The sequence below is a fragment of the Phyllobates terribilis genome, unplaced genomic scaffold (genome assembly GCF_046119375.1).
Source record: "Phyllobates terribilis strain yellow unplaced genomic scaffold, ASM4611937v1 Scaffold_7000__1_contigs__length_40592, whole genome shotgun sequence".
Lineage (NCBI taxonomy): Eukaryota > Metazoa > Chordata > Amphibia > Anura > Dendrobatidae > Phyllobates > Phyllobates terribilis.
In genome coordinates this window covers 1-18,635 of record NW_027369741.1, presented here as the reverse complement: position 1 = coordinate 18,635, position 18,635 = coordinate 1, and the positions used below count along the sequence as shown (strand labels likewise).

The 18,635-nt window shown below is 44.9% G+C and overlaps 14 non-coding genes and 1 pseudogene across 14 annotated transcripts; all 15 read right to left on the bottom strand.

Annotated features, from left to right (window-relative positions):
• Nucleotides 1-234: 234 nt before the first annotated feature.
• LOC141251379 (U2 spliceosomal RNA) lies at nt 235-425 on the bottom strand. The gene has a single exon (XR_012313124.1). It is a non-coding gene; the product is annotated as a U2 spliceosomal RNA (small nuclear RNA).
• A 1,115-nt stretch (nt 426-1,540) lies between these two features.
• Nucleotides 1,541-1,731, bottom strand: LOC141251378 (U2 spliceosomal RNA). Its single transcript, XR_012313122.1, has one exon. It is a non-coding gene; the product is annotated as a U2 spliceosomal RNA (small nuclear RNA).
• A 1,115-nt stretch (nt 1,732-2,846) lies between these two features.
• On the bottom strand, nt 2,847-3,037 carry LOC141251377 (U2 spliceosomal RNA). Its single transcript, XR_012313121.1, has one exon. It is a non-coding gene; the product is annotated as a U2 spliceosomal RNA (small nuclear RNA).
• Nucleotides 3,038-4,152: 1,115 nt separating this feature from the next.
• LOC141251376 (U2 spliceosomal RNA) lies at nt 4,153-4,343 on the bottom strand. The gene has a single exon (XR_012313120.1). It is a non-coding gene; the product is annotated as a U2 spliceosomal RNA (small nuclear RNA).
• A 1,115-nt stretch (nt 4,344-5,458) lies between these two features.
• LOC141251399 (U2 spliceosomal RNA) lies at nt 5,459-5,649 on the bottom strand. The gene has a single exon (XR_012313143.1). It is a non-coding gene; the product is annotated as a U2 spliceosomal RNA (small nuclear RNA).
• Nucleotides 5,650-6,764: 1,115 nt separating this feature from the next.
• LOC141251375 (U2 spliceosomal RNA) lies at nt 6,765-6,955 on the bottom strand. The gene has a single exon (XR_012313119.1). It is a non-coding gene; the product is annotated as a U2 spliceosomal RNA (small nuclear RNA).
• Nucleotides 6,956-8,070: 1,115 nt separating this feature from the next.
• LOC141251373 (U2 spliceosomal RNA) lies at nt 8,071-8,261 on the bottom strand. Its single transcript, XR_012313118.1, has one exon. It is a non-coding gene; the product is annotated as a U2 spliceosomal RNA (small nuclear RNA).
• Nucleotides 8,262-9,376: 1,115 nt separating this feature from the next.
• On the bottom strand, nt 9,377-9,567 carry LOC141251372 (U2 spliceosomal RNA). Its single transcript, XR_012313117.1, has one exon. It is a non-coding gene; the product is annotated as a U2 spliceosomal RNA (small nuclear RNA).
• Nucleotides 9,568-10,682: 1,115 nt separating this feature from the next.
• On the bottom strand, nt 10,683-10,873 carry LOC141251371 (U2 spliceosomal RNA). The gene has a single exon (XR_012313116.1). It is a non-coding gene; the product is annotated as a U2 spliceosomal RNA (small nuclear RNA).
• Nucleotides 10,874-11,988: 1,115 nt separating this feature from the next.
• LOC141251403 (U2 spliceosomal RNA) lies at nt 11,989-12,179 on the bottom strand. Its single transcript, XR_012313145.1, has one exon. It is a non-coding gene; the product is annotated as a U2 spliceosomal RNA (small nuclear RNA).
• A 1,115-nt stretch (nt 12,180-13,294) lies between these two features.
• Nucleotides 13,295-13,485, bottom strand: LOC141251402 (U2 spliceosomal RNA). Its single transcript, XR_012313144.1, has one exon. It is a non-coding gene; the product is annotated as a U2 spliceosomal RNA (small nuclear RNA).
• A 1,115-nt stretch (nt 13,486-14,600) lies between these two features.
• Nucleotides 14,601-14,791, bottom strand: LOC141251394 (U2 spliceosomal RNA). Its single transcript, XR_012313138.1, has one exon. It is a non-coding gene; the product is annotated as a U2 spliceosomal RNA (small nuclear RNA).
• A 1,115-nt stretch (nt 14,792-15,906) lies between these two features.
• Nucleotides 15,907-16,097, bottom strand: LOC141251382 (U2 spliceosomal RNA). Its single transcript, XR_012313127.1, has one exon. It is a non-coding gene; the product is annotated as a U2 spliceosomal RNA (small nuclear RNA).
• Nucleotides 16,098-17,212: 1,115 nt separating this feature from the next.
• Nucleotides 17,213-17,403, bottom strand: LOC141251370 (U2 spliceosomal RNA). The gene has a single exon (XR_012313115.1). It is a non-coding gene; the product is annotated as a U2 spliceosomal RNA (small nuclear RNA).
• A 1,115-nt stretch (nt 17,404-18,518) lies between these two features.
• On the bottom strand, nt 18,519-18,635 carry LOC141251401 (U2 spliceosomal RNA; annotated as a pseudogene; the record flags this gene model as incomplete).

The following is an 18,635-nucleotide window of genomic DNA, read 5'->3' as shown; positions in this document are numbered from 1 at the left end:
AAAGGGAGAGCTAGAAAGATAGCATTGCATCACATTACATGGCAATGCAATGCACAGTTGCTGAAGATGAACCAAAATGAGCTTGTAATCTGGCTTCTGCAACTTTGAACATGAAAAATCCAATGAGGAGAAGAAAAGCAAAGCCAAAGAGTCCATCCCAAAATCCGACAAACAAGCAAAATGAACAAAAAACATTGAATTCAATTCTTTCTGATTTTAGAAACTGCATTAAAGAAGGGGTGCACCGGTCCTGGAGATACTGCAATACCAGGTCAATGCGTGGAGTGGACAGAGCAAGCTCTTTTTCCATCTCCCTGTTCTAAAAATCCATTTAATATATGGTCCCCAGATAGGGGACGTATCAGATATTAAACTGATAAGAACAGATACTACACTTGATCTTAGCCAAAAGGCCGAGAAGCGATAACCAGAATTGGTTTCAAACTACGGAGCCACCCAAGGATCCTGAAAAGTCCATTTGTGGAGATGAGCTCCTGGACTCCCGTTAAGAAGACATGTTGTCAACCTCTAGATCCCTTACATGCCTGCACTTTTCGGCTTGCTGCTGCTGCAATCCACGCGTTTTAGATCTGCATAACTCCACCTCTTTAAACACAGCACCTTCACCCCCTGCTGTTCCCACCCGCCTCAACACCGTTGGAAGGGAGGAGAACCAATTAAGGCGGGGGGTGGGGTGGAACGAGCAGCTGTCTACCCTTAGCAGGAGGGCTCCTGATTACATACCTCTCCTGCTGCTGCTGCTGCTGGCTGTCCAGCAGCAGACTGAAGGTGGCTGCTGCTGTGCACAGGTATATAAAGGCTCAGAGCCTATTATGACACGCGCAGCCAGCGTTCCATTGCCACATTCCATCTACTGCAGGCAGGATACCTGGCTGGCTGAATGTCGCTGAGAAGCTCACAGAGACCGCCATAAGCAACAGTTTAACAGAATGCCACAGACTAATCAACCAAACTTTTTGGGTTGGGTTCTCTTTTATAGTCTGCAGGCATTAAATGAAAGAAGTCAGTGTTCCAGCAGAAGGAGACAACGTTTCAGAAAAGGCATTGTAGCAAACCAAAAAAGAAATTTTAAGCGCAGCAGAGTAACCAGCGCACATACCTGTTAGCTCAGGTGAGTTTAAAAGGCTGCTGTTGATAACAAGGGCATTTGCTAAATAGATGGTGTGTGTGCAACAATATACTGAAAGGTCAATTATATTGTGCAGCTTATCTCACCACCTGTAGTTATTTAGGTGAAAGCTCCAAAATGCTTGCCTAATATGTCTGTTTATCCAAAAGGAAGTAAAAAGGGAGAGCTAGAAAGATAGCATTGCATCACATTACATGGCAATGCAATGCACAGTTGCTGAAGATGAACCAAAATGAGCTTGTAATCTGGCTTCTGCAACTTTGAACATGAAAAATCCAATGAGGAGAAGAAAAGCAAAGCCAAAGAGTCCATCCCAAAATCCGACAAACAAGCAAAATGAACAAAAAACATTGAATTCAATTCTTTCTGATTTTAGAAACTGCATTAAAGAAGGGGTGCACCGGTCCTGGAGATACTGCAATACCAGGTCAATGCGTGGAGTGGACAGAGCAAGCTCTTTTTCCATCTCCCTGTTCTAAAAATCCATTTAATATATGGTCCCCAGATAGGGGACGTATCAGATATTAAACTGATAAGAACAGATACTACACTTGATCTTAGCCAAAAGGCCGAGAAGCGATAACCAGAATTGGTTTCAAACTACGGAGCCACCCAAGGATCCTGAAAAGTCCATTTGTGGAGATGAGCTCCTGGACTCCCGTTAAGAAGACATGTTGTCAACCTCTAGATCCCTTACATGCCTGCACTTTTCGGCTTGCTGCTGCTGCAATCCACGCGTTTTAGATCTGCATAACTCCACCTCTTTAAACACAGCACCTTCACCCCCTGCTGTTCCCACCCGCCTCAACACCGTTGGAAGGGAGGAGAACCAATTAAGGCGGGGGGTGGGGTGGAACGAGCAGCTGTCTACCCTTAGCAGGAGGGCTCCTGATTACATACCTCTCCTGCTGCTGCTGCTGCTGGCTGTCCAGCAGCAGACTGAAGGTGGCTGCTGCTGTGCACAGGTATATAAAGGCTCAGAGCCTATTATGACACGCGCAGCCAGCGTTCCATTGCCACATTCCATCTACTGCAGGCAGGATACCTGGCTGGCTGAATGTCGCTGAGAAGCTCACAGAGACCGCCATAAGCAACAGTTTAACAGAATGCCACAGACTAATCAACCAAACTTTTTGGGTTGGGTTCTCTTTTATAGTCTGCAGGCATTAAATGAAAGAAGTCAGTGTTCCAGCAGAAGGAGACAACGTTTCAGAAAAGGCATTGTAGCAAACCAAAAAAGAAATTTTAAGCGCAGCAGAGTAACCAGCGCACATACCTGTTAGCTCAGGTGAGTTTAAAAGGCTGCTGTTGATAACAAGGGCATTTGCTAAATAGATGGTGTGTGTGCAACAATATACTGAAAGGTCAATTATATTGTGCAGCTTATCTCACCACCTGTAGTTATTTAGGTGAAAGCTCCAAAATGCTTGCCTAATATGTCTGTTTATCCAAAAGGAAGTAAAAAGGGAGAGCTAGAAAGATAGCATTGCATCACATTACATGGCAATGCAATGCACAGTTGCTGAAGATGAACCAAAATGAGCTTGTAATCTGGCTTCTGCAACTTTGAACATGAAAAATCCAATGAGGAGAAGAAAAGCAAAGCCAAAGAGTCCATCCCAAAATCCGACAAACAAGCAAAATGAACAAAAAACATTGAATTCAATTCTTTCTGATTTTAGAAACTGCATTAAAGAAGGGGTGCACCGGTCCTGGAGATACTGCAATACCAGGTCAATGCGTGGAGTGGACAGAGCAAGCTCTTTTTCCATCTCCCTGTTCTAAAAATCCATTTAATATATGGTCCCCAGATAGGGGACGTATCAGATATTAAACTGATAAGAACAGATACTACACTTGATCTTAGCCAAAAGGCCGAGAAGCGATAACCAGAATTGGTTTCAAACTACGGAGCCACCCAAGGATCCTGAAAAGTCCATTTGTGGAGATGAGCTCCTGGACTCCCGTTAAGAAGACATGTTGTCAACCTCTAGATCCCTTACATGCCTGCACTTTTCGGCTTGCTGCTGCTGCAATCCACGCGTTTTAGATCTGCATAACTCCACCTCTTTAAACACAGCACCTTCACCCCCTGCTGTTCCCACCCGCCTCAACACCGTTGGAAGGGAGGAGAACCAATTAAGGCGGGGGGTGGGGTGGAACGAGCAGCTGTCTACCCTTAGCAGGAGGGCTCCTGATTACATACCTCTCCTGCTGCTGCTGCTGCTGGCTGTCCAGCAGCAGACTGAAGGTGGCTGCTGCTGTGCACAGGTATATAAAGGCTCAGAGCCTATTATGACACGCGCAGCCAGCGTTCCATTGCCACATTCCATCTACTGCAGGCAGGATACCTGGCTGGCTGAATGTCGCTGAGAAGCTCACAGAGACCGCCATAAGCAACAGTTTAACAGAATGCCACAGACTAATCAACCAAACTTTTTGGGTTGGGTTCTCTTTTATAGTCTGCAGGCATTAAATGAAAGAAGTCAGTGTTCCAGCAGAAGGAGACAACGTTTCAGAAAAGGCATTGTAGCAAACCAAAAAAGAAATTTTAAGCGCAGCAGAGTAACCAGCGCACATACCTGTTAGCTCAGGTGAGTTTAAAAGGCTGCTGTTGATAACAAGGGCATTTGCTAAATAGATGGTGTGTGTGCAACAATATACTGAAAGGTCAATTATATTGTGCAGCTTATCTCACCACCTGTAGTTATTTAGGTGAAAGCTCCAAAATGCTTGCCTAATATGTCTGTTTATCCAAAAGGAAGTAAAAAGGGAGAGCTAGAAAGATAGCATTGCATCACATTACATGGCAATGCAATGCACAGTTGCTGAAGATGAACCAAAATGAGCTTGTAATCTGGCTTCTGCAACTTTGAACATGAAAAATCCAATGAGGAGAAGAAAAGCAAAGCCAAAGAGTCCATCCCAAAATCCGACAAACAAGCAAAATGAACAAAAAACATTGAATTCAATTCTTTCTGATTTTAGAAACTGCATTAAAGAAGGGGTGCACCGGTCCTGGAGATACTGCAATACCAGGTCAATGCGTGGAGTGGACAGAGCAAGCTCTTTTTCCATCTCCCTGTTCTAAAAATCCATTTAATATATGGTCCCCAGATAGGGGACGTATCAGATATTAAACTGATAAGAACAGATACTACACTTGATCTTAGCCAAAAGGCCGAGAAGCGATAACCAGAATTGGTTTCAAACTACGGAGCCACCCAAGGATCCTGAAAAGTCCATTTGTGGAGATGAGCTCCTGGACTCCCGTTAAGAAGACATGTTGTCAACCTCTAGATCCCTTACATGCCTGCACTTTTCGGCTTGCTGCTGCTGCAATCCACGCGTTTTAGATCTGCATAACTCCACCTCTTTAAACACAGCACCTTCACCCCCTGCTGTTCCCACCCGCCTCAACACCGTTGGAAGGGAGGAGAACCAATTAAGGCGGGGGGTGGGGTGGAACGAGCAGCTGTCTACCCTTAGCAGGAGGGCTCCTGATTACATACCTCTCCTGCTGCTGCTGCTGCTGGCTGTCCAGCAGCAGACTGAAGGTGGCTGCTGCTGTGCACAGGTATATAAAGGCTCAGAGCCTATTATGACACGCGCAGCCAGCGTTCCATTGCCACATTCCATCTACTGCAGGCAGGATACCTGGCTGGCTGAATGTCGCTGAGAAGCTCACAGAGACCGCCATAAGCAACAGTTTAACAGAATGCCACAGACTAATCAACCAAACTTTTTGGGTTGGGTTCTCTTTTATAGTCTGCAGGCATTAAATGAAAGAAGTCAGTGTTCCAGCAGAAGGAGACAACGTTTCAGAAAAGGCATTGTAGCAAACCAAAAAAGAAATTTTAAGCGCAGCAGAGTAACCAGCGCACATACCTGTTAGCTCAGGTGAGTTTAAAAGGCTGCTGTTGATAACAAGGGCATTTGCTAAATAGATGGTGTGTGTGCAACAATATACTGAAAGGTCAATTATATTGTGCAGCTTATCTCACCACCTGTAGTTATTTAGGTGAAAGCTCCAAAATGCTTGCCTAATATGTCTGTTTATCCAAAAGGAAGTAAAAAGGGAGAGCTAGAAAGATAGCATTGCATCACATTACATGGCAATGCAATGCACAGTTGCTGAAGATGAACCAAAATGAGCTTGTAATCTGGCTTCTGCAACTTTGAACATGAAAAATCCAATGAGGAGAAGAAAAGCAAAGCCAAAGAGTCCATCCCAAAATCCGACAAACAAGCAAAATGAACAAAAAACATTGAATTCAATTCTTTCTGATTTTAGAAACTGCATTAAAGAAGGGGTGCACCGGTCCTGGAGATACTGCAATACCAGGTCAATGCGTGGAGTGGACAGAGCAAGCTCTTTTTCCATCTCCCTGTTCTAAAAATCCATTTAATATATGGTCCCCAGATGGGGGACGTATCAGATATTAAACTGATAAGAACAGATACTACACTTGATCTTAGCCAAAAGGCCGAGAAGCGATAACCAGAATTGGTTTCAAACTACGGAGCCACCCAAGGATCCTGAAAAGTCCATTTGTGGAGATGAGCTCCTGGACTCCCGTTAAGAAGACATGTTGTCAACCTCTAGATCCCTTACATGCCTGCACTTTTCGGCTTGCTGCTGCTGCAATCCACGCGTTTTAGATCTGCATAACTCCACCTCTTTAAACACAGCACCTTCACCCCCTGCTGTTCCCACCCGCCTCAACACCGTTGGAAGGGAGGAGAACCAATTAAGGCGGGGGGTGGGGTGGAACGAGCAGCTGTCTACCCTTAGCAGGAGGGCTCCTGATTACATACCTCTCCTGCTGCTGCTGCTGCTGGCTGTCCAGCAGCAGACTGAAGGTGGCTGCTGCTGTGCACAGGTATATAAAGGCTCAGAGCCTATTATGACACGCGCAGCCAGCGTTCCATTGCCACATTCCATCTACTGCAGGCAGGATACCTGGCTGGCTGAATGTCGCTGAGAAGCTCACAGAGACCGCCATAAGCAACAGTTTAACAGAATGCCACAGACTAATCAACCAAACTTTTTGGGTTGGGTTCTCTTTTATAGTCTGCAGGCATTAAATGAAAGAAGTCAGTGTTCCAGCAGAAGGAGACAACGTTTCAGAAAAGGCATTGTAGCAAACCAAAAAAGAAATTTTAAGCGCAGCAGAGTAACCAGCGCACATACCTGTTAGCTCAGGTGAGTTTAAAAGGCTGCTGTTGATAACAAGGGCATTTGCTAAATAGATGGTGTGTGTGCAACAATATACTGAAAGGTCAATTATATTGTGCAGCTTATCTCACCACCTGTAGTTATTTAGGTGAAAGCTCCAAAATGCTTGCCTAATATGTCTGTTTATCCAAAAGGAAGTAAAAAGGGAGAGCTAGAAAGATAGCATTGCATCACATTACATGGCAATGCAATGCACAGTTGCTGAAGATGAACCAAAATGAGCTTGTAATCTGGCTTCTGCAACTTTGAACATGAAAAATCCAATGAGGAGAAGAAAAGCAAAGCCAAAGAGTCCATCCCAAAATCCGACAAACAAGCAAAATGAACAAAAAACATTGAATTCAATTCTTTCTGATTTTAGAAACTGCATTAAAGAAGGGGTGCACCGGTCCTGGAGATACTGCAATACCAGGTCAATGCGTGGAGTGGACAGAGCAAGCTCTTTTTCCATCTCCCTGTTCTAAAAATCCATTTAATATATGGTCCCCAGATAGGGGACGTATCAGATATTAAACTGATAAGAACAGATACTACACTTGATCTTAGCCAAAAGGCCGAGAAGCGATAACCAGAATTGGTTTCAAACTACGGAGCCACCCAAGGATCCTGAAAAGTCCATTTGTGGAGATGAGCTCCTGGACTCCCGTTAAGAAGACATGTTGTCAACCTCTAGATCCCTTACATGCCTGCACTTTTCGGCTTGCTGCTGCTGCAATCCACGCGTTTTAGATCTGCATAACTCCACCTCTTTAAACACAGCACCTTCACCCCCTGCTGTTCCCACCCGCCTCAACACCGTTGGAAGGGAGGAGAACCAATTAAGGCGGGGGGTGGGGTGGAACGAGCAGCTGTCTACCCTTAGCAGGAGGGCTCCTGATTACATACCTCTCCTGCTGCTGCTGCTGCTGGCTGTCCAGCAGCAGACTGAAGGTGGCTGCTGCTGTGCACAGGTATATAAAGGCTCAGAGCCTATTATGACACGCGCAGCCAGCGTTCCATTGCCACATTCCATCTACTGCAGGCAGGATACCTGGCTGGCTGAATGTCGCTGAGAAGCTCACAGAGACCGCCATAAGCAACAGTTTAACAGAATGCCACAGACTAATCAACCAAACTTTTTGGGTTGGGTTCTCTTTTATAGTCTGCAGGCATTAAATGAAAGAAGTCAGTGTTCCAGCAGAAGGAGACAACGTTTCAGAAAAGGCATTGTAGCAAACCAAAAAAGAAATTTTAAGCGCAGCAGAGTAACCAGCGCACATACCTGTTAGCTCAGGTGAGTTTAAAAGGCTGCTGTTGATAACAAGGGCATTTGCTAAATAGATGGTGTGTGTGCAACAATATACTGAAAGGTCAATTATATTGTGCAGCTTATCTCACCACCTGTAGTTATTTAGGTGAAAGCTCCAAAATGCTTGCCTAATATGTCTGTTTATCCAAAAGGAAGTAAAAAGGGAGAGCTAGAAAGATAGCATTGCATCACATTACATGGCAATGCAATGCACAGTTGCTGAAGATGAACCAAAATGAGCTTGTAATCTGGCTTCTGCAACTTTGAACATGAAAAATCCAATGAGGAGAAGAAAAGCAAAGCCAAAGAGTCCATCCCAAAATCCGACAAACAAGCAAAATGAACAAAAAACATTGAATTCAATTCTTTCTGATTTTAGAAACTGCATTAAAGAAGGGGTGCACCGGTCCTGGAGATACTGCAATACCAGGTCAATGCGTGGAGTGGACAGAGCAAGCTCTTTTTCCATCTCCCTGTTCTAAAAATCCATTTAATATATGGTCCCCAGATAGGGGACGTATCAGATATTAAACTGATAAGAACAGATACTACACTTGATCTTAGCCAAAAGGCCGAGAAGCGATAACCAGAATTGGTTTCAAACTACGGAGCCACCCAAGGATCCTGAAAAGTCCATTTGTGGAGATGAGCTCCTGGACTCCCGTTAAGAAGACATGTTGTCAACCTCTAGATCCCTTACATGCCTGCACTTTTCGGCTTGCTGCTGCTGCAATCCACGCGTTTTAGATCTGCATAACTCCACCTCTTTAAACACAGCACCTTCACCCCCTGCTGTTCCCACCCGCCTCAACACCGTTGGAAGGGAGGAGAACCAATTAAGGCGGGGGGTGGGGTGGAACGAGCAGCTGTCTACCCTTAGCAGGAGGGCTCCTGATTACATACCTCTCCTGCTGCTGCTGCTGCTGGCTGTCCAGCAGCAGACTGAAGGTGGCTGCTGCTGTGCACAGGTATATAAAGGCTCAGAGCCTATTATGACACGCGCAGCCAGCGTTCCATTGCCACATTCCATCTACTGCAGGCAGGATACCTGGCTGGCTGAATGTCGCTGAGAAGCTCACAGAGACCGCCATAAGCAACAGTTTAACAGAATGCCACAGACTAATCAACCAAACTTTTTGGGTTGGGTTCTCTTTTATAGTCTGCAGGCATTAAATGAAAGAAGTCAGTGTTCCAGCAGAAGGAGACAACGTTTCAGAAAAGGCATTGTAGCAAACCAAAAAAGAAATTTTAAGCGCAGCAGAGTAACCAGCGCACATACCTGTTAGCTCAGGTGAGTTTAAAAGGCTGCTGTTGATAACAAGGGCATTTGCTAAATAGATGGTGTGTGTGCAACAATATACTGAAAGGTCAATTATATTGTGCAGCTTATCTCACCACCTGTAGTTATTTAGGTGAAAGCTCCAAAATGCTTGCCTAATATGTCTGTTTATCCAAAAGGAAGTAAAAAGGGAGAGCTAGAAAGATAGCATTGCATCACATTACATGGCAATGCAATGCACAGTTGCTGAAGATGAACCAAAATGAGCTTGTAATCTGGCTTCTGCAACTTTGAACATGAAAAATCCAATGAGGAGAAGAAAAGCAAAGCCAAAGAGTCCATCCCAAAATCCGACAAACAAGCAAAATGAACAAAAAACATTGAATTCAATTCTTTCTGATTTTAGAAACTGCATTAAAGAAGGGGTGCACCGGTCCTGGAGATACTGCAATACCAGGTCAATGCGTGGAGTGGACAGAGCAAGCTCTTTTTCCATCTCCCTGTTCTAAAAATCCATTTAATATATGGTCCCCAGATAGGGGACGTATCAGATATTAAACTGATAAGAACAGATACTACACTTGATCTTAGCCAAAAGGCCGAGAAGCGATAACCAGAATTGGTTTCAAACTACGGAGCCACCCAAGGATCCTGAAAAGTCCATTTGTGGAGATGAGCTCCTGGACTCCCGTTAAGAAGACATGTTGTCAACCTCTAGATCCCTTACATGCCTGCACTTTTCGGCTTGCTGCTGCTGCAATCCACGCGTTTTAGATCTGCATAACTCCACCTCTTTAAACACAGCACCTTCACCCCCTGCTGTTCCCACCCGCCTCAACACCGTTGGAAGGGAGGAGAACCAATTAAGGCGGGGGGTGGGGTGGAACGAGCAGCTGTCTACCCTTAGCAGGAGGGCTCCTGATTACATACCTCTCCTGCTGCTGCTGCTGCTGGCTGTCCAGCAGCAGACTGAAGGTGGCTGCTGCTGTGCACAGGTATATAAAGGCTCAGAGCCTATTATGACACGCGCAGCCAGCGTTCCATTGCCACATTCCATCTACTGCAGGCAGGATACCTGGCTGGCTGAATGTCGCTGAGAAGCTCACAGAGACCGCCATAAGCAACAGTTTAACAGAATGCCACAGACTAATCAACCAAACTTTTTGGGTTGGGTTCTCTTTTATAGTCTGCAGGCATTAAATGAAAGAAGTCAGTGTTCCAGCAGAAGGAGACAACGTTTCAGAAAAGGCATTGTAGCAAACCAAAAAAGAAATTTTAAGCGCAGCAGAGTAACCAGCGCACATACCTGTTAGCTCAGGTGAGTTTAAAAGGCTGCTGTTGATAACAAGGGCATTTGCTAAATAGATGGTGTGTGTGCAACAATATACTGAAAGGTCAATTATATTGTGCAGCTTATCTCACCACCTGTAGTTATTTAGGTGAAAGCTCCAAAATGCTTGCCTAATATGTCTGTTTATCCAAAAGGAAGTAAAAAGGGAGAGCTAGAAAGATAGCATTGCATCACATTACATGGCAATGCAATGCACAGTTGCTGAAGATGAACCAAAATGAGCTTGTAATCTGGCTTCTGCAACTTTGAACATGAAAAATCCAATGAGGAGAAGAAAAGCAAAGCCAAAGAGTCCATCCCAAAATCCGACAAACAAGCAAAATGAACAAAAAACATTGAATTCAATTCTTTCTGATTTTAGAAACTGCATTAAAGAAGGGGTGCACCGGTCCTGGAGATACTGCAATACCAGGTCAATGCGTGGAGTGGACAGAGCAAGCTCTTTTTCCATCTCCCTGTTCTAAAAATCCATTTAATATATGGTCCCCAGATAGGGGACGTATCAGATATTAAACTGATAAGAACAGATACTACACTTGATCTTAGCCAAAAGGCCGAGAAGCGATAACCAGAATTGGTTTCAAACTACGGAGCCACCCAAGGATCCTGAAAAGTCCATTTGTGGAGATGAGCTCCTGGACTCCCGTTAAGAAGACATGTTGTCAACCTCTAGATCCCTTACATGCCTGCACTTTTCGGCTTGCTGCTGCTGCAATCCACGCGTTTTAGATCTGCATAACTCCACCTCTTTAAACACAGCACCTTCACCCCCTGCTGTTCCCACCCGCCTCAACACCGTTGGAAGGGAGGAGAACCAATTAAGGCGGGGGGTGGGGTGGAACGAGCAGCTGTCTACCCTTAGCAGGAGGGCTCCTGATTACATACCTCTCCTGCTGCTGCTGCTGCTGGCTGTCCAGCAGCAGACTGAAGGTGGCTGCTGCTGTGCACAGGTATATAAAGGCTCAGAGCCTATTATGACACGCGCAGCCAGCGTTCCATTGCCACATTCCATCTACTGCAGGCAGGATACCTGGCTGGCTGAATGTCGCTGAGAAGCTCACAGAGACCGCCATAAGCAACAGTTTAACAGAATGCCACAGACTAATCAACCAAACTTTTTGGGTTGGGTTCTCTTTTATAGTCTGCAGGCATTAAATGAAAGAAGTCAGTGTTCCAGCAGAAGGAGACAACGTTTCAGAAAAGGCATTGTAGCAAACCAAAAAAGAAATTTTAAGCGCAGCAGAGTAACCAGCGCACATACCTGTTAGCTCAGGTGAGTTTAAAAGGCTGCTGTTGATAACAAGGGCATTTGCTAAATAGATGGTGTGTGTGCAACAATATACTGAAAGGTCAATTATATTGTGCAGCTTATCTCACCACCTGTAGTTATTTAGGTGAAAGCTCCAAAATGCTTGCCTAATATGTCTGTTTATCCAAAAGGAAGTAAAAAGGGAGAGCTAGAAAGATAGCATTGCATCACATTACATGGCAATGCAATGCACAGTTGCTGAAGATGAACCAAAATGAGCTTGTAATCTGGCTTCTGCAACTTTGAACATGAAAAATCCAATGAGGAGAAGAAAAGCAAAGCCAAAGAGTCCATCCCAAAATCCGACAAACAAGCAAAATGAACAAAAAACATTGAATTCAATTCTTTCTGATTTTAGAAACTGCATTAAAGAAGGGGTGCACCGGTCCTGGAGATACTGCAATACCAGGTCAATGCGTGGAGTGGACAGAGCAAGCTCTTTTTCCATCTCCCTGTTCTAAAAATCCATTTAATATATGGTCCCCAGATAGGGGACGTATCAGATATTAAACTGATAAGAACAGATACTACACTTGATCTTAGCCAAAAGGCCGAGAAGCGATAACCAGAATTGGTTTCAAACTACGGAGCCACCCAAGGATCCTGAAAAGTCCATTTGTGGAGATGAGCTCCTGGACTCCCGTTAAGAAGACATGTTGTCAACCTCTAGATCCCTTACATGCCTGCACTTTTCGGCTTGCTGCTGCTGCAATCCACGCGTTTTAGATCTGCATAACTCCACCTCTTTAAACACAGCACCTTCACCCCCTGCTGTTCCCACCCGCCTCAACACCGTTGGAAGGGAGGAGAACCAATTAAGGCGGGGGGTGGGGTGGAACGAGCAGCTGTCTACCCTTAGCAGGAGGGCTCCTGATTACATACCTCTCCTGCTGCTGCTGCTGCTGGCTGTCCAGCAGCAGACTGAAGGTGGCTGCTGCTGTGCACAGGTATATAAAGGCTCAGAGCCTATTATGACACGCGCAGCCAGCGTTCCATTGCCACATTCCATCTACTGCAGGCAGGATACCTGGCTGGCTGAATGTCGCTGAGAAGCTCACAGAGACCGCCATAAGCAACAGTTTAACAGAATGCCACAGACTAATCAACCAAACTTTTTGGGTTGGGTTCTCTTTTATAGTCTGCAGGCATTAAATGAAAGAAGTCAGTGTTCCAGCAGAAGGAGACAACGTTTCAGAAAAGGCATTGTAGCAAACCAAAAAAGAAATTTTAAGCGCAGCAGAGTAACCAGCGCACATACCTGTTAGCTCAGGTGAGTTTAAAAGGCTGCTGTTGATAACAAGGGCATTTGCTAAATAGATGGTGTGTGTGCAACAATATACTGAAAGGTCAATTATATTGTGCAGCTTATCTCACCACCTGTAGTTATTTAGGTGAAAGCTCCAAAATGCTTGCCTAATATGTCTGTTTATCCAAAAGGAAGTAAAAAGGGAGAGCTAGAAAGATAGCATTGCATCACATTACATGGCAATGCAATGCACAGTTGCTGAAGATGAACCAAAATGAGCTTGTAATCTGGCTTCTGCAACTTTGAACATGAAAAATCCAATGAGGAGAAGAAAAGCAAAGCCAAAGAGTCCATCCCAAAATCCGACAAACAAGCAAAATGAACAAAAAACATTGAATTCAATTCTTTCTGATTTTAGAAACTGCATTAAAGAAGGGGTGCACCGGTCCTGGAGATACTGCAATACCAGGTCAATGCGTGGAGTGGACAGAGCAAGCTCTTTTTCCATCTCCCTGTTCTAAAAATCCATTTAATATATGGTCCCCAGATAGGGGACGTATCAGATATTAAACTGATAAGAACAGATACTACACTTGATCTTAGCCAAAAGGCCGAGAAGCGATAACCAGAATTGGTTTCAAACTACGGAGCCACCCAAGGATCCTGAAAAGTCCATTTGTGGAGATGAGCTCCTGGACTCCCGTTAAGAAGACATGTTGTCAACCTCTAGATCCCTTACATGCCTGCACTTTTCGGCTTGCTGCTGCTGCAATCCACGCGTTTTAGATCTGCATAACTCCACCTCTTTAAACACAGCACCTTCACCCCCTGCTGTTCCCACCCGCCTCAACACCGTTGGAAGGGAGGAGAACCAATTAAGGCGGGGGGTGGGGTGGAACGAGCAGCTGTCTACCCTTAGCAGGAGGGCTCCTGATTACATACCTCTCCTGCTGCTGCTGCTGCTGGCTGTCCAGCAGCAGACTGAAGGTGGCTGCTGCTGTGCACAGGTATATAAAGGCTCAGAGCCTATTATGACACGCGCAGCCAGCGTTCCATTGCCACATTCCATCTACTGCAGGCAGGATACCTGGCTGGCTGAATGTCGCTGAGAAGCTCACAGAGACCGCCATAAGCAACAGTTTAACAGAATGCCACAGACTAATCAACCAAACTTTTTGGGTTGGGTTCTCTTTTATAGTCTGCAGGCATTAAATGAAAGAAGTCAGTGTTCCAGCAGAAGGAGACAACGTTTCAGAAAAGGCATTGTAGCAAACCAAAAAAGAAATTTTAAGCGCAGCAGAGTAACCAGCGCACATACCTGTTAGCTCAGGTGAGTTTAAAAGGCTGCTGTTGATAACAAGGGCATTTGCTAAATAGATGGTGTGTGTGCAACAATATACTGAAAGGTCAATTATATTGTGCAGCTTATCTCACCACCTGTAGTTATTTAGGTGAAAGCTCCAAAATGCTTGCCTAATATGTCTGTTTATCCAAAAGGAAGTAAAAAGGGAGAGCTAGAAAGATAGCATTGCATCACATTACATGGCAATGCAATGCACAGTTGCTGAAGATGAACCAAAATGAGCTTGTAATCTGGCTTCTGCAACTTTGAACATGAAAAATCCAATGAGGAGAAGAAAAGCAAAGCCAAAGAGTCCATCCCAAAATCCGACAAACAAGCAAAATGAACAAAAAACATTGAATTCAATTCTTTCTGATTTTAGAAACTGCATTAAAGAAGGGGTGCACCGGTCCTGGAGATACTGCAATACCAGGTCAATGCGTGGAGTGGACAGAGCAAGCTCTTTTTCCATCTCCCTGTTCTAAAAATCCATTTAATATATGGTCCCCAGATAGGGGACGTATCAGATATTAAACTGATAAGAACAGATACTACACTTGATCTTAGCCAAAAGGCCGAGAAGCGATAACCAGAATTGGTTTCAAACTACGGAGCCACCCAAGGATCCTGAAAAGTCCATTTGTGGAGATGAGCTCCTGGACTCCCGTTAAGAAGACATGTTGTCAACCTCTAGATCCCTTACATGCCTGCACTTTTCGGCTTGCTGCTGCTGCAATCCACGCGTTTTAGATCTGCATAACTCCACCTCTTTAAACACAGCACCTTCACCCCCTGCTGTTCCCACCCGCCTCAACACCGTTGGAAGGGAGGAGAACCAATTAAGGCGGGGGGTGGGGTGGAACGAGCAGCTGTCTACCCTTAGCAGGAGGGCTCCTGATTACATACCTCTCCTGCTGCTGCTGCTGCTGGCTGTCCAGCAGCAGACTGAAGGTGGCTGCTGCTGTGCACAGGTATATAAAGGCTCAGAGCCTATTATGACACGCGCAGCCAGCGTTCCATTGCCACATTCCATCTACTGCAGGCAGGATACCTGGCTGGCTGAATGTCGCTGAGAAGCTCACAGAGACCGCCATAAGCAACAGTTTAACAGAATGCCACAGACTAATCAACCAAACTTTTTGGGTTGGGTTCTCTTTTATAGTCTGCAGGCATTAAATGAAAGAAGTCAGTGTTCCAGCAGAAGGAGACAACGTTTCAGAAAAGGCATTGTAGCAAACCAAAAAAGAAATTTTAAGCGCAGCAGAGTAACCAGCGCACATACCTGTTAGCTCAGGTGAGTTTAAAAGGCTGCTGTTGATAACAAGGGCATTTGCTAAATAGATGGTGTGTGTGCAACAATATACTGAAAGGTCAATTATATTGTGCAGCTTATCTCACCACCTGTAGTTATTTAGGTGAAAGCTCCAAAATGCTTGCCTAATATGTCTGTTTATCCAAAAGGAAGTAAAAAGGGAGAGCTAGAAAGATAGCATTGCATCACATTACATGGCAATGCAATGCACAGTTGCTGAAGATGAACCAAAATGAGCTTGTAATCTGGCTTCTGCAACTTTGAACATGAAAAATCCAATGAGGAGAAGAAAAGCAAAGCCAAAGAGTCCATCCCAAAATCCGACAAACAAGCAAAATGAACAAAAAACATTGAATTCAATTCTTTCTGATTTTAGAAACTGCATTAAAGAAGGGGTGCACCGGTCCTGGAGATACTGCAATACCAGGTCAATGCGTGGAGTGGACAGAGCAAGCTCTTTTTCCATCTCCCTGTTCTAAAAATCCATTTAATATATGGTCCCCAGATAGGGGACGTATCAGATATTAAACTGATAAGAACAGATACTACACTTGATCTTAGCCAAAAGGCCGAGAAGCGATAACCAGAATTGGTTTCAAACTACGGAGCCACCCAAGGATCCTGAAAAGTCCATTTGTGGAGATGAGCTCCTGGACTCCCGTTAAGAAGACATGTTGTCAACCTCTAGATCCCTTACATGCCTGCACTTTTCGGCTTGCTGCTGCTGCAATCCACGCGTTTTAGATCTGCATAACTCCACCTCTTTAAACACAGCACCTTCACCCCCTGCTGTTCCCACCCGCCTCAACACCGTTGGAAGGGAGGAGAACCAATTAAGGCGGGGGGTGGGGTGGAACGAGCAGCTGTCTACCCTTAGCAGGAGGGCTCCTGATTACATACCTCTCCTGCTGCTGCTGCTGCTGGCTGTCCAGCAGCAGACTGAAGGTGGCTGCTGCTGTGCACAGGTATATAAAGGCTCAGAGCCTATTATGACACGCGCAGCCAGCGTTCCATTGCCACATTCCATCTACTGCAGGCAGGATACCTGGCTGGCTGAATGTCGCTGAGAAGCTCACAGAGACCGCCATAAGCAACAGTTTAACAGAATGCCACAGACTAATCAACCAAACTTTTTGGGTTGGGTTCTCTTTTATAGTCTGCAGGCATTAAATGAAAGAAGTCAGTGTTCCAGCAGAAGGAGACAACGTTTCAGAAAAGGCATTGTAGCAAACCAAAAAAGAAATTTTAAGCGCAGCAGAGTAACCAGCGCACATACCTGTTAGCTCAGGTGAGTTTAAAAGGCTGCTGTTGATAACAAGGGCATTTGCTAAATAGATGGTGTGTGTGCAACAATATACTGAAAGGTCAATTATATTGTGCAGCTTATCTCACCACCTGTAGTTATTTAGGTGAAAGCTCCAAAATGCTTGCCTAATATGTCTGTTTATCCAAAAGGAAGTAAAAAGGGAGAGCTAGAAAGATAGCATTGCATCACATTACATGGCAATGCAATGCACAGTTGCTGAAGATGAACCAAAATGAGCTTGTAATCTGGCTTCTGCAACTTTGAACATGAAAAATCCAATGAGGAGAAGAAAAGCAAAGCCAAAGAGTCCATCCCAAAATCCGACAAACAAGCAAAATGAACAAAAAACATTGAATTCAATTCTTTCTGATTTTAGAAACTGCATTAAAGAAGGGGTGCACCGGTCCTGGAGATACTGCAATACCAGGTCAATGCGTGGAGTGGACAGAGCAAGCTCTTTTTCCATCTCCCTGTTCTAAAAATCCATTTAATATATGGTCCCCAGATAGGGGACGTATCAGATATTAAACTGATAAGAACAGATACTACACTTGATCTTAGCCAAAAGGCCGAGAAGCGATAACCAGAATTGGTTTCAAACTACGGAGCCACCCAAGGATCCTGAAAAGTCCATTTGTGGAGATGAGCTCCTGGACTCCCGTTAAGAAGACATGTTGTCAACCTCTAGATCCCTTACATGCCTGCACTTTTCGGCTTGCTGCTGCTGCAATCCACGCGTTTTAGATCTGCATAACTCCACCTCTTTAAACACAGCACCTTCACCCCCTGCTGTTCCCACCCGCCTCAACACCGTTGGAAGGGAGGAGAACCAATTAAGGCGGGGGGTGGGGTGGAACGAGCAGCTGTCTACCCTTAGCAGGAGGGCTCCTGATTACATACCTCTCCTGCTGCTGCTGCTGCTGGCTGTCCAGCAGCAGACTGAAGGTGGCTGCTGCTGTGCACAGGTATATAAAGGCTCAGAGCCTATTATGACACGCGCAGCCAGCGTTCCATTGCCACATTCCATCTACTGCAGGCAGGATACCTGGCTGGCTGAATGTCGCTGAGAAGCTCACAGAGACCGCCATAAGCAACAGTTTAACAGAATGCCACAGACTAATCAACCAAACTTTTTGGGTTGGGTTCTCTTTTATAGTCTGCAGGCATTAAATGAAAGAAGTCAGTGTTCCAGCAGAAGGAGACAACGTTTCAGAAAAGGCATTGTAGCAAACCAAAAAAGAAATTTTAAGCGCAGCAGAGTAACCAGCGCACATACCTGTTAGCTCAGGTGAGTTTAAAAGGCTGCTGTTGATAACAAGGGCATTTGCTAAATAGATGGTGTGTGTGCAACAATATACTGAAAGGTCAATTATATTGTGCAGCTTATCTCACCACCTGTAGTTATTTAGGTGAAAGCTCCAAAATGCTTGCCTAATATGTCTGTTTATCCAAAAGGAAGTAAAAAGGGAGAGCTAGAAAGATAGCATTGCATCACATTACATGGCAATGCAATGCACAGTTGCTGAAGATGAACCAAAATGAGCTTGTAATCTGGCTTCTGCAACTTTGAACATGAAAAATCCAATGAGGAGAAGAAAAGCAAAGCCAAAGAGTCCATCCCAAAATCCGACAAACAAGCAAAATGAACAAAAAACATTGAATTCAATTCTTTCTGATTTTAGAAACTGCATTAAAGAAGGGGTGCACCGGTCCTGGAGATACTGCAATACCAGGTCAATGCGTGGAGTGGACAGAGCAAGCTCTTTTTCCATCTCCCTGTTCTAAAAATCCATTTAATATATGGTCCCCAGAT